General features: G+C 42.5%; 2 long non-coding RNA genes across 2 annotated transcripts in view; both read left to right on the top strand.

Annotated features, from left to right (window-relative positions):
• Nucleotides 1–7,829, top strand: part of LOC123373375 — a 78,310-nt gene extending 70,481 nt beyond the window's left edge. Inside the window, exons 2-3 of the long non-coding RNA XR_006580694.1 lie at nt 6,205–6,307; nt 7,574–7,829. This is a non-coding gene — a long non-coding RNA (uncharacterized LOC123373375). The remainder of the gene's footprint in view (nt 1–6,204; nt 6,308–7,573) is intronic.
• Nucleotides 7,830–8,203: 374 nt separating this feature from the next.
• On the top strand, nt 8,204–15,473 carry LOC123373376. Its single transcript, XR_006580695.1, has 4 exons — nt 8,204–8,253; nt 8,441–8,516; nt 11,537–11,605; nt 15,361–15,473. It is a non-coding gene; the product is annotated as an uncharacterized LOC123373376 (long non-coding RNA).
• Nucleotides 15,474–15,696: the final 223 nt, after the last annotated feature.

The following is a 15,696-nucleotide window of genomic DNA, read 5'->3' as shown; positions in this document are numbered from 1 at the left end:
CAAACCAACCTGTCTGCACCGCCAGGGAGTGGGCACATGACCACTCTTGCGGCTTCCCTTTGCTTTCCCATCAAGTAATTTTTCTGTGAGTAAGCAAAGAAATCTGCAGGGGCCATGAATTCTGCGCACGTGCAGAGATGCAGAATTCCCCCAAGAGAACATAAGGGATCAGAATTTCCAACAGGGACTCAAATTCATATCCAAATGGTTAAATACATTGTACAGTGGGAAGCATAAGAGACAGAAGCCAATAACCAGAGCAGCACAGAACATTTGATCATCACACTCTTGTTTTTTCACAGCATGGGGAAGGTGAAATAGACACTGAATTGCAGAAGGCTGCTCTCAGGCCAATGATAATCACAGACAGCGAGCCATTTCACTAATTAACTGTGGTAGTCACACAGTAAATGCAGAGTTCGCAAAAATGACTGTGACAAGGACAGCGTGTTCTTATGAACGCTGCAAATCCTAATTATCTGAGCATGTGCTTCCATTAATACATGCCACAAACCCAAGCTGTGATATCGATGCAGCAAAGTGATCATTCTGCAAATAGTGCAGTAACCAAAATCTACATGGGAAGAGAAAAAAAAACTTTTAATACAGCACATCGGCTGCATTTGCCAGTGACTGGAATGCAAAACATTTCTAGCCACTCCTACATTTCAGCTAGGGTTACGGCACAGTCAGTGCATAGGTATGACATAGTAATACATCCTTTGAGGGAACAGTACACGTTCATAACCTTGCACCACTGCAGCTTTCGCTCCCAGCCCTCTCACCTGCCAAATAAATCCTCCAGAAATGTCAGGTCTATACTTCCTGTTTCTGGCTGAGTGAAGCCCTGTGACCCTTGGCATCAATAGTCCCTATCCCTTCAGTGTGATTCTGGTTGCTGCTTAGCAGTCTCTGTGGATGAAGTCAAGAGTGTTATTTCTTAGGAAGGTCTTGGATTAAACCCCAAGCGGGAAGGAAATGTTGGGCAGCATCTTTTGTCACAGATAAGATTTAATGGGGTCCAGAGGATGCGATATGAAAGGAAGTTTGCAGGAAACTGCCATCATGTGATCCTTATGATTAGTTTAAAGGCACATGTAAAAATAGCGTAAGGAAAGTTAAAGAGTAGAGTCTGAAAATGCTGGAGTCCTAAACATACCAGTCTGTGATGGTCCAGATTCTCACAATTGAAGACCTGCAAATTTTGCACCCACAAATGACCACCCACTGCATACATCATTACCACATTTGCACATGAAATCAAAATAATTGCATATACAAATTATGCACATATGAAATTTTGAAGATGTGGGCCAATAGTTTAAGACTTATAGTGCCATCTCTTTGTTTAAAGCAGGGGTGGGCAAACTTTTTGGCCCAAGGGCCACATAGGGGAATAGAAATTGTATGGTGGGCTGAGAATGCTCACAAAATTGAGGTTGGGGTGCGGGCTCTGGGATGGGGCAGGGTGCTCTGGGCTGGGACCAAGGGGTTCGGACAGCAGGAGGGGGAATCAGGGCTGGGGCAGGAGTGCAGGAAGGGGTGCAGGTTCTGGCTGGGTGTGCCAGCTCTGGGGTGGGGCTGGGGATGAGAAGTTTGGGGTGCAGGAGGGTGCTCTGGGCTGGGATCGAGGAGTTTGGAGAGTGGGTGGGGGATCGAGGTAGGGCAGGGGAGTGGGGAGAGGCTCACGGGGTGCAGCCTCCGAGCGGCGCTTACCTCAAGCAGCTCCCAGAAGCAGTGGCATGTCCCTTCTCCGGCTCCTATGCGGAGGCACGGCCAGGCAGTTCTGCACGCTGCCCCATCCATAGGCATTGCCCCTGCAGCTCCTTTTGGAGCATGTAGGAGCCAGAGTGAGGCCTTGCTGTGGCTTCCAGGAGCCACATGATGCAGCCCCCGACCCAGTGCCCCGGCCAGAGCTCCAGAACGGGGCTGAGCTGCATGGTGCACCCCGGAGCACTGGAGCGGAGCCGAGCCGCATGGTGTGGCTCATGGGCTGGCTTAAAATGGCTTGTGGGCCAGATCCGGCTCATGGGCCATAGTTTGCCCACCCCTGGTTTAAAGCATCATGCCTGCATATATTTTCACTATGAGCAAATAAGGATGTTTTCATCTGTTTGGAGACAGATTTCATTGTTGATGATACACAAATGATCTTCACTGTTCAATCTTCAGCATTCATTTCCAAAGCCAGTCTAATTGGTCCCTTGATATGAAACAGTTTAGGAATTTTCTATTACAGTATTGTCCTTGTGTGTTCAAAGGCATGCAGATCAAATGCATTTTTTTTCATGTTTCAGTCCTATTCAAAAGATGTGGGCCATAAATACCTAGTCAATAAATTAACATATTTAATGAATAGAAGAAAGGAGAAAACCATAAAAAAAAAAACAAAGCAAACTTGATTTAAGCTGTTTTCCTTGTAGTTCGGGCAATTGTAAATACTTGCTTCACTAAGTTTAATTTCATGACTGAAATTGACCCTGTGCCGCTAGATAAAGCAAGTTATATTTGAACAAGAACATTAAAGTGAGAAAAAAATTCAAAGTGGTTGACAATGAAATGACTTTCCCAGAGGGACAGCTTACCAAGTTCATTTCACAAGGAATATTTCAACCAACAGTGAGACAATATGGGTTTACGAAATTTAAATTTGAATAGTTTGCTTAGATGCAACATGAAAATTAGAAATAAATACTGAAGACAGTGTTATAGACAGACCAAAGTCTTATTCTAGCATCACATTATAATATATGGCTTATATTAATTTAAATGGGAAACATTTTGGCACTTTTCTAGCATACTTGAAGATTTCAGAGATGCATAGATTCCTTAGGGATTCTGGCTTTTGGAGCAGTAAGAATTGTGCTTGCTTAAATCCATTAGGCATAAATTTAGCTCCAGGTTCATTTTGTTATAGAATCAAAGGATAGTCAAGGGAACTATCTACTAGCAGTGGTTGAATGGCCCAAGTGTCATACTCTGGGGGTCTTACATTTTGGATAACATTCAGGTGCCTTTAAAGGAATATATTATATGACTACAATATTTGTCTAGCAGTCATTTTCTGCTTGTCCACTTTAGCTAAATCAGCATCAATATAGTTTGAACATAAAAGTAGAGGCATATGAAATTCATTGGAGGGAACTAATATGATTAGATAAGTGCAATGAATAAGAACTCTTCAAAATATGATTCTATGCAGCCCCAGATTCTCTGTTCTGGTCAAGCCCTGCTCAGTGCTGTACTGGAGAGAAATTGAAGGTTACTTGAAGTCATCTTTGCAGTTATCTGTGTCTGAAGTCATTGGCGGTTGACCCTGTCCCTGTATGCAGTACAGAATAAAGCAGTCTGAGGGCCACTCTGTTTTACTCCCAGCTGCCCTCTTTGGATGCAATGGTTGGTGTGGTGTGTTCCAGCCATGAGCCCTTTTATCAAATCACACTCTCTATGCCAGAGGCAGTGGGTGAGGGTGGGGGGATCAGGGGAGGTAGGAGTATGAGATGCTACAGTGGCTCTATGCCAGTGGAGAATTTTCCCATGCAAGGGGAATGCTCTTCTGTCTCAATACTTCAGATTTGTGACCACTTAGCCTCAGTAGACACAGAATGGCCCTGAATCTGGATCACAAGTTCTAGTAAAAATAAGTCTTCGTCTAAGATATTAGATTCAAATGACTGACTTTCTCCAATGATAGCCAGGATCATTGGATGGATCATACTGTCTGGAAGAGGAGGACTATTCCTTTTACTTTGTTTACCATAGTTAATTTATCTAGCCAATTTAATCAGATAGCAAAATAATTATCTATGAAAGTTCCCAAGTTTGTAGTGGGGTTTCATTGTGTCAGCTATCTACTGTCCCAGCCATATTTGTATTGTTGGTGAATACAGTATACTAAATATACTGTCATCTATGCACTTTAGCCAATACTGAGAAATATATTGAGCAAAATTAGATAATCACACTGATGTCAATAGCAGGATTAATAATGAAGGTCAACATGCCTTGAAACTGATTGAGAAACTTATCACCATTTAACATCCAGAAGAAAAGTCAACTGTGTAATTCATAAAACAATAATGTTTCTCTGGAACTGTAAAGTTCTAAATAACAGTTTCTTAAAGTATGCAGACTGTCTTGTTGAGAGACAGAAACAGAACTACTTAATTTCTCTGAATTAACTACATATCTGATCATACAGATTAGTCACTCAGACAGTATTTGGTGCAAAGCTACCTAACATACCACAAGATTTGTGTCTTATCATATATTCATCTATGAAAAATAGAACTGTTCTTGTCTCTGAAATTTAATTTATATTGCTTACTCTACGTTCTGTTATTCAGTACTTACAGTACTAATTTTTGGCAAGGACAGTAGTTCTTTTTAGGCTTTATTCTACACTTCATAGTGCTTCCCAAAGTTGATAATATCTTGAAAAAGGACACATCTCATTATAGGCCAGCTTTGAAAAGTTGCATCAGATACAATTTGACGATAATCTTATTAGATTTTTAAGAGCGTGGCTCCCTTTGAATTTCCTTATCTAAATTTTTCTGTAGCTGAAGATCTGATTATTATTTTGAAGTGTTAATGGGCAAGGCAGGAGAACATTACACAGGCCACATGCCAGGTGAAAGGAAACACAAGATTCACATTCTAGATGTTGTTTGTGAAAAGGAAGATGGGCCAGGAAAACATGGGAGGAGGCCTGGCCTGGTGTGGAAGTGAAGTCCCAGGCTTCTCTGAGGCTCCATCCTACAGGCTGAGAATTCTGACCCTGAACCCAACAAAGCACTTAAGTCATATACCCAAGGACATGAGTGATCCCATTACAGCCAATGGACTACGCATATCCTTAAAAATAAAACATGTTCTTAAGTGCTGTACTGGATTGGGGCTGGAATTCTCTGACTCTTACAGGATGGAGGCCCTGCTGAGTGGACTGAATGAGAGAATGTTTAAATTAAGAGCTAAAGTTGTCCCTCCTAGGCTGTGACTACATTTCCCTTTTTCCCCACTATTGCTTTCATTGGTTCAGCTCCACCACTGTAGCCACGGTGGGACTGCTAATGTGGGCAAGGTGCTGGGTTGTTGATGGAATTTTTAACCATTATGGGTATGTCAACTCTGCAGCTGGGAGTGTGCTTCCCAGTGCAGACAGACACACACACGCTAGCTTGGCTCGAACTACTATGCTAACGATAGCAGCATAGCTGGGAGTAGTGCAGACCCCGGGTGCATCTTCAGGCAGCAAGCCTGAGTTGCTGCCCATGCTGTCTGTCCCTGGCTACACTGCTACTTTTAACGCGCTAGCTCAAGCACAGCTAATGAGTGTCTGTCTATCCTAGGTGGGAAGAATGCTCCTAGCTGCTGTGAAGATGTACCCTTATGGGTGAAATCTGAGCCCTGTTGAAATCAATGAGACTTTTGCCATTGATTTTAGAGGGGTCAAGGTTTCACCCTATGTTGTCAAAACCTTCTCAGAGTCTGGTGTAGACAAGGCCCAAGGGACTGAACAGCAGGTCACGTTATGGGTTTGACAGTTGAGGTGACAAATCTCCAGTTTTCGAGGTAGATTATGAGCTTCCTTTCTGATTGTAGAAAGGGATATGATTATCGCAGCATTTTGATATAAGAATACACAGGAATACTGTGTTACAATTCAGTGCTGAGTCTTAGTGTCATTTAACTTACCTTTTTAAAAGCAAATTCTTATTTCTTCAAGGGTTCAATTTTCCTCTTCTATTTTTGTGTATTTTGGATTCTTAAATAAGTGTTATCTTTGTTCCTGTTTTCTCCCACCCAACAGAGACTGCTTTATTTAAAAGCTAGGGATACACAGAAATGTATATGTTTCCTTTCAAGCACTCTACTCTATATTTATACAAATGATCCAGGGAGATGACCTGTAGCCTTGGAAAATATAAACACTTAAATTGAGGATAATTTTCAAGTAGCAGAAACCTAATTTATTTTATCCTTCCATTGAGAAGATCCAACAAGCTGCATTGTGGAACCAGCTGAATTGTTAGGAGATAGAAGTTGTTAGTTTGGTTTGTCTATTTCCATATACACATTTGCTAATTCCTATATGTCATGATAATAATAATAACAATAATGCAAGAATGTATGAAGGGACCAAGCCTTGGACTTTATAAAACATATTAAGTGAACTCTCTGATATTTCCCTTTTCTTAATAGTTCACGCTTTCTCTTTTTGAATGCACGATTTCCAAGGAGAATCCAAGGAGAAATTCTGTTTTCATAACTGATGCCTCCCTCCCAACTTGAAGGTAACATTGCTGTAAGTGTTCTGCCAATCATAAGCTTGGTTTGAATTTCAAGCAAATCTCTGTGTGTTTGGATGAATTTTGATTTAAGTAGAACAGCTCCCTTTCCAGCTACCGGATTAATATTGCAAGTGCTTTGGGCATGATGAGTCATCCTCATGTTGGCACTGGAAACTGACTTTTTAAATTAAGGATGCAGAAAACATGAGCATGCCTAGGTCTCTCTCCTCTCTAGTTATGCTAGGAAAGAAATGCCTCTGAAAATGTTGAAAGACAGTGAGTGACTCCAGCAGGCATGAGCGTACATTATTATTTACCTTCCCTGGAGCCAGGCTGAGGAGTCTCTTCATCAAGGCTTTGCTTGCACTTATGTCTTCACTTTCATAGTAGTTGTCTGCATGAATGGACAGGTTTGTAGTCTGGCTCGTATTTATCAGCCACACCTACCAAGGTTTGTCCAGTTCCCAAGTTATATCATAATCCTCCTCCCCCACCACTTATGGCCCTGATGCAGAAAAATACTTAAGCACGTCCCTAACTTTAAATAATGGAATGATTCACATGCCTCATTAGCTTGCTGAATCAGGGCCTAAGTTCTTCTCAACTCCTGGTCCCTGAGGAAGTCCTACTTCATCTCCAATAAACCCACCATAACAAATGTGCCCTCTGCAATCTCATGAGCTTTGTTAGAATAATAGCATCTAAAAATTAAAAATAGAAAAGGTCATTCAGTCTAAACCCTACCAATTCAAGATGGTTTTTTATAGTATAAGCCCTTTTAAGAATTTAACAGTCATTAAGATCAAAATGTGAAGAAGTGAAGAGAGCAGGATATTCCAATCCTCTGAAGCACATTGTTCTTAAATAAGCAAACTAACTGAGCAAGGCTATGTGTGCCGTATGTTTTGCATTGTAGAAGATGTCTACAGTATTTATTACAGTAATAAACATTCTTTGGCATTTCCACGGTACCTTTTGCTGAGGATCTTAAAATACTTTATAGACATTAATTAAATCCAAGTGCTATAAAATAAAAGCTACCCATTCCACCATCCTTAGAGGTTGGGACTGCAGGTATTCCTTTCCCCACTTTACATATAGGGAGACTGAGACATGGAGAATTTAAGTGACCTATCAGGATCACACAACAATCAGTTACACCCTGGGATAAATATGTGAACTCCAAAAATCCAATTCTGAGCTTTAACCACTAGAACATATTCCCTTGCAATGCACAGGAGCTGTGTTTAACAACCTGAACGTTTGTTTTATATATGCAGAGTACTTGTTCATGAAAAATGGATAAATACATTACGATTACAACTCTAAAAACAAATTAGCAGACAATTGATGACTCAGGTTAGTATATGTAATTTGCATAGTAGAAAGATTAAAAAGCACAGATACAATGTTGTAATGATTTAGGGCTCTTAGACTTTGTGTTTGTCATAGCTTTAGGGCCACCCCGTCCTGTTTCAATGATCATCACCATTAACATTGTTAATTTTCAGCTGTTCCCAAATGAATATTGAAACAACATCCTCCGTTTTCCACATCAGCTGACAATCTGACCAATGCAGATTTCCTGACTTCTGGCTCATAGTGGGTGTAAAGATAACGTCTGTGCTGGGGTGGGAGGTGTTTTGCAGCAGAACTTGTGTAATTGTGCTAAAATGTGTCACAACTAACACCTGTTTCCTTCCTCTGCATCAGCACCAGATGTACTGTAGATTTGACTCTGAGTAAATGCGGTGTTTCTTCTCATTAATCTCCTGAACTTCAGATCAGTATTTTCCTCAGTGAGCAAAGTTCAGTAACTCACAAGTGCAATAGAAGGAAGGGATCTTAATCAGGCTTGACTAACCTTTTGATACTAGGACATGCAAAATCTCAGGTAACTGGGTAAAAGGGATCTCCTGGATCTTCAACAGAAATGTCTCATGCTTCAAGCACAGAAAAGGTCTTTATTTTACTCTTTCTATATTAAATTTCTTAATGATTGTGCCATGGCTACTACATAAGAAAACTGTTTTATGTCTGATTGACCTTGCCCTAAAAATATTTCCCTAATATCTAAAGTAGATATATCCTTTCAATTTTAGTTCATTACTTCTTTAAAATAAGTATGAAATATTCTTATTTATAAGGCAGAGGACTGATAGCCAGGAGAGCCCATTGAACAAATCGAGGTGTCACAATACCGCCTGTACAGCTTTTACTGAAGTAAGTTATCTTGGCTAGTGTTATTCCATAGCATTTGTGTTGTCAGAACTTCTTCCTCTTATCAAAATCATGAAACACTGGGGGATCTAATCGCAAAGATGTAGCTCACATAAAGAAGTAGTTGCAAAAATCTGCCACTATTGATACTTCAGGCCTTTCTTGTTTGAGAGTTAGGTGATGCAGGTTGATTTTTCCCTCCTTAGATCAATTTTTTGTTCTTTGCTAATTTTTAGACACACATTCTTGGACTCATTATAACTGATGGGTAGAGCTGGTTGGAAATTTTCTGGCTAAAAAGTTTTTCATAGGAAAGATAGGTGTCACTTCATCAAAACTGACTTTTTCCTGTGAACAGTTTTGATGAATCTCCTGGTTTGAAAAAATTCAAGGGAAGTGTGGGGTGGGGTGGGGGTGGGGCAGGGAGTTTCAAACATGCTGAAATGAGGCATTTTGACTGGGCCAATCCATTTTTTTTTCTTTTTAAGATTATTGGTTCACAAAAATTTTCAAGATTTTTTTGGGAAAAAAATGAAATCTCAAAATCTCTGTCAGATAGGAAAACCATTTCCTGCCCAGCTGAACTGCAGAATGAAAGGAAATCCCTACAAAGCCTCTGCAGAGCTTGCTTGGTCCCTTTGTCTTCTAGACCCTATTTCAAGAGAAGGTTTCACAGTGCTTTGGAAACCATAACACATGTGTGTGAAGAGTTTGTAGTCCAGTTCCAGGCCAGGGTCAGTATCAAGGATCAGAGTCTGAGTCAGGTTTCAGAGTCCGGGTCAGGAGGTGAGGTCCAAATTAAGGCAAAGTAAAGCCAAGATTTCAAGAGCAGGAATAGCCATGGCAACTACACGAAATCCACACCGTTACCTAGGCACTCTACCTGGAATGCCCTTTGGGTTTATGTAGGGCTGGGAGCCAATCAGGAGCCGTGAGGCTACTGCCTGTCAGACCACTTGAGGCAGGGCTTCCTGTGGTCTACATCCACAGAGGGTCATGGATAGTGGAGCACAAGCTACCTATTGCTGTGGATGAGTGGCAGTATCTGGCAGCTCTGCAGGCCTGGGTTTGAGACCCACTGGGAGGCTTACATTACTCCTCTCTTTAGGTGCACCCTCTGCCATCCTGGATGTGTTTGAATGAGCTGCCACAAGGCCAGGGGCATGGATTTTGGACCCAGGATCACTCTTCCAAGCCATAGCCCTCCGAGTCTACAAGGAACAGGGCCGGCTCCAGACCCCAGCGCGCCAAACACGCGCTTGGGGCGGCATTTTGCCAGGAGGGCGGCAGATGGCTCCAGCGGACCTCCCGCAGGCATGCCTGCGGAGGCTCCGGTGGACCTCCCGCAGACGTGCCTGCGGAGAGGCCGCTGGTCCCCGCGGCTCTGGTGGAGCATCCGCAGGCATGCCTGCGGGAGGTCCACCGGAGCCACGGGGACTGGTGACCGGCAGAGCGCCCCCCGCGGCGCGCTGCCCTGCTTGGGGCGGCAGAAATCCTAGAGCCGCCCCTGACAAGGAACCAGAGGAAGCTGCATTTGATTTTCTTGTGGTCCTTATACTCATGTTCTTGCATCTGCTCTGGAGCAGTTGATGGTTGAGCCTGGTGAGCAAAGGGGTTGTTGATGTATGGTTTTAGCCAGAATATGTGACGCACTGGGTATATTTTGAGGGATCTGGGTAACTAAGGCTTGTGGTTACTGGGTTGGTTACCTGGCTGATGTAATATGGCCCAATGTATTGACAATCCAGTTTATGACATGACCAGTTGGTGCAGAGGTTTTGATTTGAGAGCCACACTTTTTGCCGATGGTGAATGCCGGACTTTCCTGGGGCTGTTGGTCAGCCTACCACTTGTAATGTTCCTTGGCCTTCTCCAGATGTACCTTGAGTTCTTCTTGGACCTCATAGATCTGGCACATTCAGTTGGCAGCTGTGGGAGTGGTGGAGCTGACAGGTATGGCTGGATAGAGATGGGGGTGGAAGCCACAGTTTGCATAGAATGGACCAGTGAAGACATGGTCAACATTGTTGTAAGAAAACTATGCTTGTGGTAGGAATTTCAACCAATTGTCCTGGTGGAAATTTGTGAAGCAGCACAAGTATTGTTCTAACACTTCGCTCATTCGGTCTGATTGTCAATTTGTGGGTCATAGGCAGGGGATTTGAAAAGCCATTTTCAACTCATCCCCAGCTCAGATCCAAACCAGGTTTTAGGCCCCTCCCAGATAGTGTTTTGTGAGTGCCTGGGCTGATCATACATGGTCCAGTAGTTCCAGGATGAGTGGAAGAGGGCACAGATATTACACTTTGGCCCTTTGCTGAAGCTCAATCTTGCAGTCATAATCTCGGTGTGATGGTAGGATGTCACCATTCTTCTTCCTGAAGACCTCACTGCAGTTGCTATACGTGTGGGGCAGCGCCAAAGTCAACTCTGGTGGTAGTCTCACCTGACTGACAGCCAGGGCCTGGGTCGGGGGAGCATCTTGGTTTTAGCTGTAAAAAAGTATCTTTTAGGGCCAAATTTTAAAAATTAGGACTCAGATTTTTTAAATGAGCCTATGAGAATTAGGAGTCCAAGCCCCATTAACTTTTAATACACTTTAGGTCTAACTCCTTTAGGTTGTTTTGAAAATTCTAGCCTTGATGCCAAGTAATATTCTACACTTTATGCATGTGTGAAAACACACACACAAATTATATATTTGTGCATACAAAACGAATAATCACACACAAAGGCAAATGTGTAGTTATTAACATGCACACAAATGTGTATTTTGTACTTGCCTAAATCTGATCATTGGATCCAATACTTCAGTCTTTGCTCATCTGAATATTGCTTTACAGAATCCAAGAGCATATAAGAATGTCACTGGGCCAGGAATAAGGCAATGCAGAATTATTTTGTGGGTATCTTTGAAAACATAATCCTTGGAAAGCTATCAAATAGTTGCATGGTTCTTCAATTCCTAACTTTTCTTTTCTTTTGTCTTTTTTCTTTTTATTTCTTTTTTGTCCTGATCATAGGTAGGCACTGCCTAGATTATTATGTAAAAGAATTAAAAGCTACAAGCCTTGGAATGTACTATGTATGGGGTGAGTAACAAACAAGGCTATATAAGAAAATACAGTCATGCAAAATAATTTTGGCTAGTCATACACAATTATTTCAAATGAGCAGACGGAATGTAAAGATCACTAGAAAAAAAATCTAATCCATACCAATAATTCCTTAAATGTTAAATATTCAGTAAATGGCTTTCACACCTGGTCTGGAGGTCATACTCTTCCATTTTTGTGTGAAGGAAGTTAACACACAACTAGAGCATCATGTACATCTCAAACATATTTCCATGGATATTCACAGCAGTGAGAAACAGAATGGACTTTGGCTTTCTGTAAAGGTGCCATTGTTGACAGAAACATTTGCAAAAATCAGTGGTTTAAGAGATTATTTGCAGGAGAATATTGAACTCCTAAATGCACTTGCACTGGAAACCCAGTACTGAGGATACATCTATACTGTAATCACCCACAGGGTGTGATTATAGCTTGAAAAGCCCTACCTGAGCTAGCTTTGATCTAGTTAGCTAGGAGCCCAGATCAGTGAAGCCACAACAGCATGTTTTTCAGCCCAGCCTAGCTCCATGAGTAATTAACCATGGCTCTAGGTGGGCTTGTATCAGTGCTCCAGGACCTGAGCTAGTCAACTAGTAATCACACCCCGTGATTACAGTCTAGACAGAACCTGAGAGTGCACTCATCCATTCAGGGGACAGAAATAATACCTATATAGTTCCAAGCAAATCTAACCAACGAAAATCCCTTTGATATAATTCACTTGGTGCAAACTGCTCATGAACATTCCCAGTAGTTGGTCAGTAAATAATTAGAAGTCTTAGAATAATCACAAGTGGCTCTCGGTCAATTTGTGAAGAGAAATTGAGGCAAATTTCACTGAATAAAATTATTTGCTATGAATTCCATGCTCAGAACTACTACCAAGTACTTCCCAAGGAAAATTATCTAGTTATGAATCACTGAAGAAAGTTTTGTATAATGGCATTACATTTATTTTATTAATTGACAACGCTGCCTGTCACTTCAAGATATTGTCCTTAAACAGATTTTAAAAAAAGAGTGGGCACTGGCCCATAGAAACACATAGGGTGTGGGGGAACTAGGATTTATAGGGGCTGGAACAAAAAGCAGAAGCAGGACCTCTCTGTGGTTGTACCTCTTCCCCCTCAGAGACAACAATACCTCATCAACCCTTTTACTGCTGTTCCTTCTGCTCCAGTGAGCTCACTCCCTTCCCTGGGGAAATCCTGGCTCAACTGAAGTCAATGAGAGTTTTGCCATTGACTTCAGTTGGGCCAGAATTTAACCCATTTATGTTTTCATTTCTCCTGTCTCCTCCTCACTGCCTCTCATCCCCACTTCACTCCTCCAATGCCCTCCGGACTGTTTTTTTCATTCCCTCTTCTCTCTCTGGCCCTTTATCCCTTTTAGAGAATGTCTACACTGCAAGTGAGGGTGTGATTGCAGCATGGATAGGTAGACCCAGGCTAGTTTTAATCTAGCTTGTATGGGTAATAACAGTAGACATGGATGACTGGGCTAACAACCTGAAGTTGTCCCCAGGGTCTTTGGTGGGCTTGTACTCTGGTTGTTAGCTCATGTTTGCTGAAGCCCATGCCATGACATCTACGCTACTATAGTTACCTATGCTAGCTAGCACAGGTATGCAATCAGACCTTCACTTGCAGTGCAGATGTACCATTTCTCTCTTGAGACCTTCATGCCTTTTATGTCTTTTCTCCTTATGATCCTGTCTTCCCTTCCAGTCCCTCTCCTCATTGTTCCCTTCTCCCCCATTACCAGAGCTATGAGTGTGAGGAGAAGGGGTTACTCTGGATTTGTCATGCTGAGAGTTCAGGTGGGAGGTGTGTGTGCGCCTGAATCTAACCAACGAATCTACAAGATCCCTACATCAGTAGCATTGGCCAAACTCAAGTCTCATAGGTGCCGCCAAACAGCTATTTGGTGGCTGGTGAAGGGGCTTGGGGGACGGCGGAGTGCAGCGAGCTGGCAGGGGCCTCAGGGAGACAGTGGGAAGAGACAGAGCAAGGGAAGGGCCTTGGGGAGGGGACTGAGCGAGGGTGTGGTCTTCGGGGGAGGAGTGGGGCCTGGAAGAGGTGGAGTGAGGGTGGCAACTCAGGGGAGGGACTGGAGTGGGGGCAGGGCCTCAGAGCAGAGCATGGGTAGAGCACCCCTGTCAAAAAGAAAAACTCAGCGTCTATGTCAGTTCTGATGGGCATGGAATCATGCAGATGGGACAGGCCTAAAGACTGATGAGCCCATCTAATATAGGACAGAGTCCCAAGGTATTAAAACAGGCAGGATATGTCAGATATTAAAACTGATGTTGCACTTGCTCTTACACTTTGGTCATGCACTATGGTACTGACAGTAAAACCCAATGAAAAAATAATTTTTTCATAGTTTGTGCGGGCCCTAAAAAGGAACATTTTACATATTCCCCTTCAATTTGGGGCAAAACCAAAACATCATTTTTTTTCCAGTAAGAAAATTGTTTTTCCCAAAAATCAAAAGTGAATGCTGACCTGTTAGGCCTCATGGACAGATTGAAGAAATTGCACCTTTTGTTCTGAGTAGTGATAGGTTTACTTGCAGTGTATATCATCTTTCATATGGATCTCAAAGCACTTCATGAAAGATGCTAGACAAGGTCCAGATTATTCTTATGAATAATCATTCATTTTCTAACTTTCTTGAATCTCTACTAGACCAATGAGACGGCTGATAACAAAAGCAACTACAATTGCTATGACTCATTCCCAGGTAGACTGCTAGCTGGAAAGTGCCCTTAAAAGCTCTTACAAGAAGTCTCCTTGGAGAACACGACTATAAAAACGGAGTCCTCACTATATTATACTTTAAACGTTTGCTCAGTGTGACAATGTTTTAAAGGCATTTCAGTCCACAAAGCCATAGACACACTTCAGGCAGAAATAGAATCTTTAATGAACCCTATGATAGGTATTGCATGGAGGTCTCTGAAGAATGGCAAAATCTCATATGCCATCTGTGCTGCAATCTGCAAGCACAGCTGAATTAATTAGACAAAATGTAACCCCAATTTTGAATATATTGGTATCCTGCCTTTTATAACCCAGACTCTGCTGTCACTTTTTTTTTAAACATGCTATTTTTGTAATGTTTAAATACAAAGGTGAAAAATGATTTATCAGAAAGAAAAGAAGTTGTAATGTACCAGGTCTCTGTTGCTGCCCTGCCAGCAGAGGTATTGAGCGAGTTCTTTTACATAGATTCCAGATCCAGTCATTTGATAAGAGCTAAAAGTGATTGTCTGGCTATGCTGAAAGAATGACAGGAGACATTAGATATGGGTTTAATCAGGCTGCAACTTTATTATTAGACAGATGTCTGGGACTAACCCGGCAGATAAAATGTGTGCAGTGCAGGTGCAAAATTTATGTCCCTCCAGCAGATTCACTGCTGGGACCTTACCAATTCCAGCCAATTTGGGGGGGAGGCAGGGGGAAGCTTCCATAGATCCCCCCCTATTCATACAGGTCCCTCCAGCAATTCCCTTGCCAGGACCTTACCAATTCCAGCCAATTCCTTACCGACCATGCTCCCTCGTAGGAAGGGTTAAGGTGGACTATAATGATGAGGGGGTTGGCTCCCTGCTGTACCAATCATAGGAGTCCCCAACTGCCCCCAGCTTGCTCAATTACCAAACACCTCTCCTTAATTCCTTTTCCAAGCTGTTTTTTCATTCGTGTGTGCCTTAATTTATGGAGTACCTGCACTGAACATGCGCTATACGCTTAAATAATGAGTTTCGACATATGGCCTACCGCCCGTCATGTTATGCATGAACAGAGCCTACCTGAACCTGCTGCGAGGAAGGCGAAAAACTCCCACTGCACCTGGCCAAAATGGTGGTAAGGGAAAAATTCCTTTCCAGTCCCCCTTAGTGGGTGGCTAGCGTAATGTCCACAGCAGATATAGCTAAACATCTGGCATATTTGTGACCTAAATAGGGAGGGAAGGTGGCTGCTGCCCAGCTTGTTTGAGTGAAGAGGGGAGTGGCTAGGCCCAGCTGACCTTTTTAAACCCCTCATTCCTAGGTGGTG

The sequence above is a fragment of the Mauremys mutica genome, chromosome 6 (genome assembly GCF_020497125.1).
Source record: "Mauremys mutica isolate MM-2020 ecotype Southern chromosome 6, ASM2049712v1, whole genome shotgun sequence".
Lineage (NCBI taxonomy): Eukaryota > Metazoa > Chordata > Testudines > Geoemydidae > Mauremys > Mauremys mutica.
Note: the sequence above shows the minus strand (reverse complement) of the source record. Positions and strands in the feature narration are given on the sequence as shown.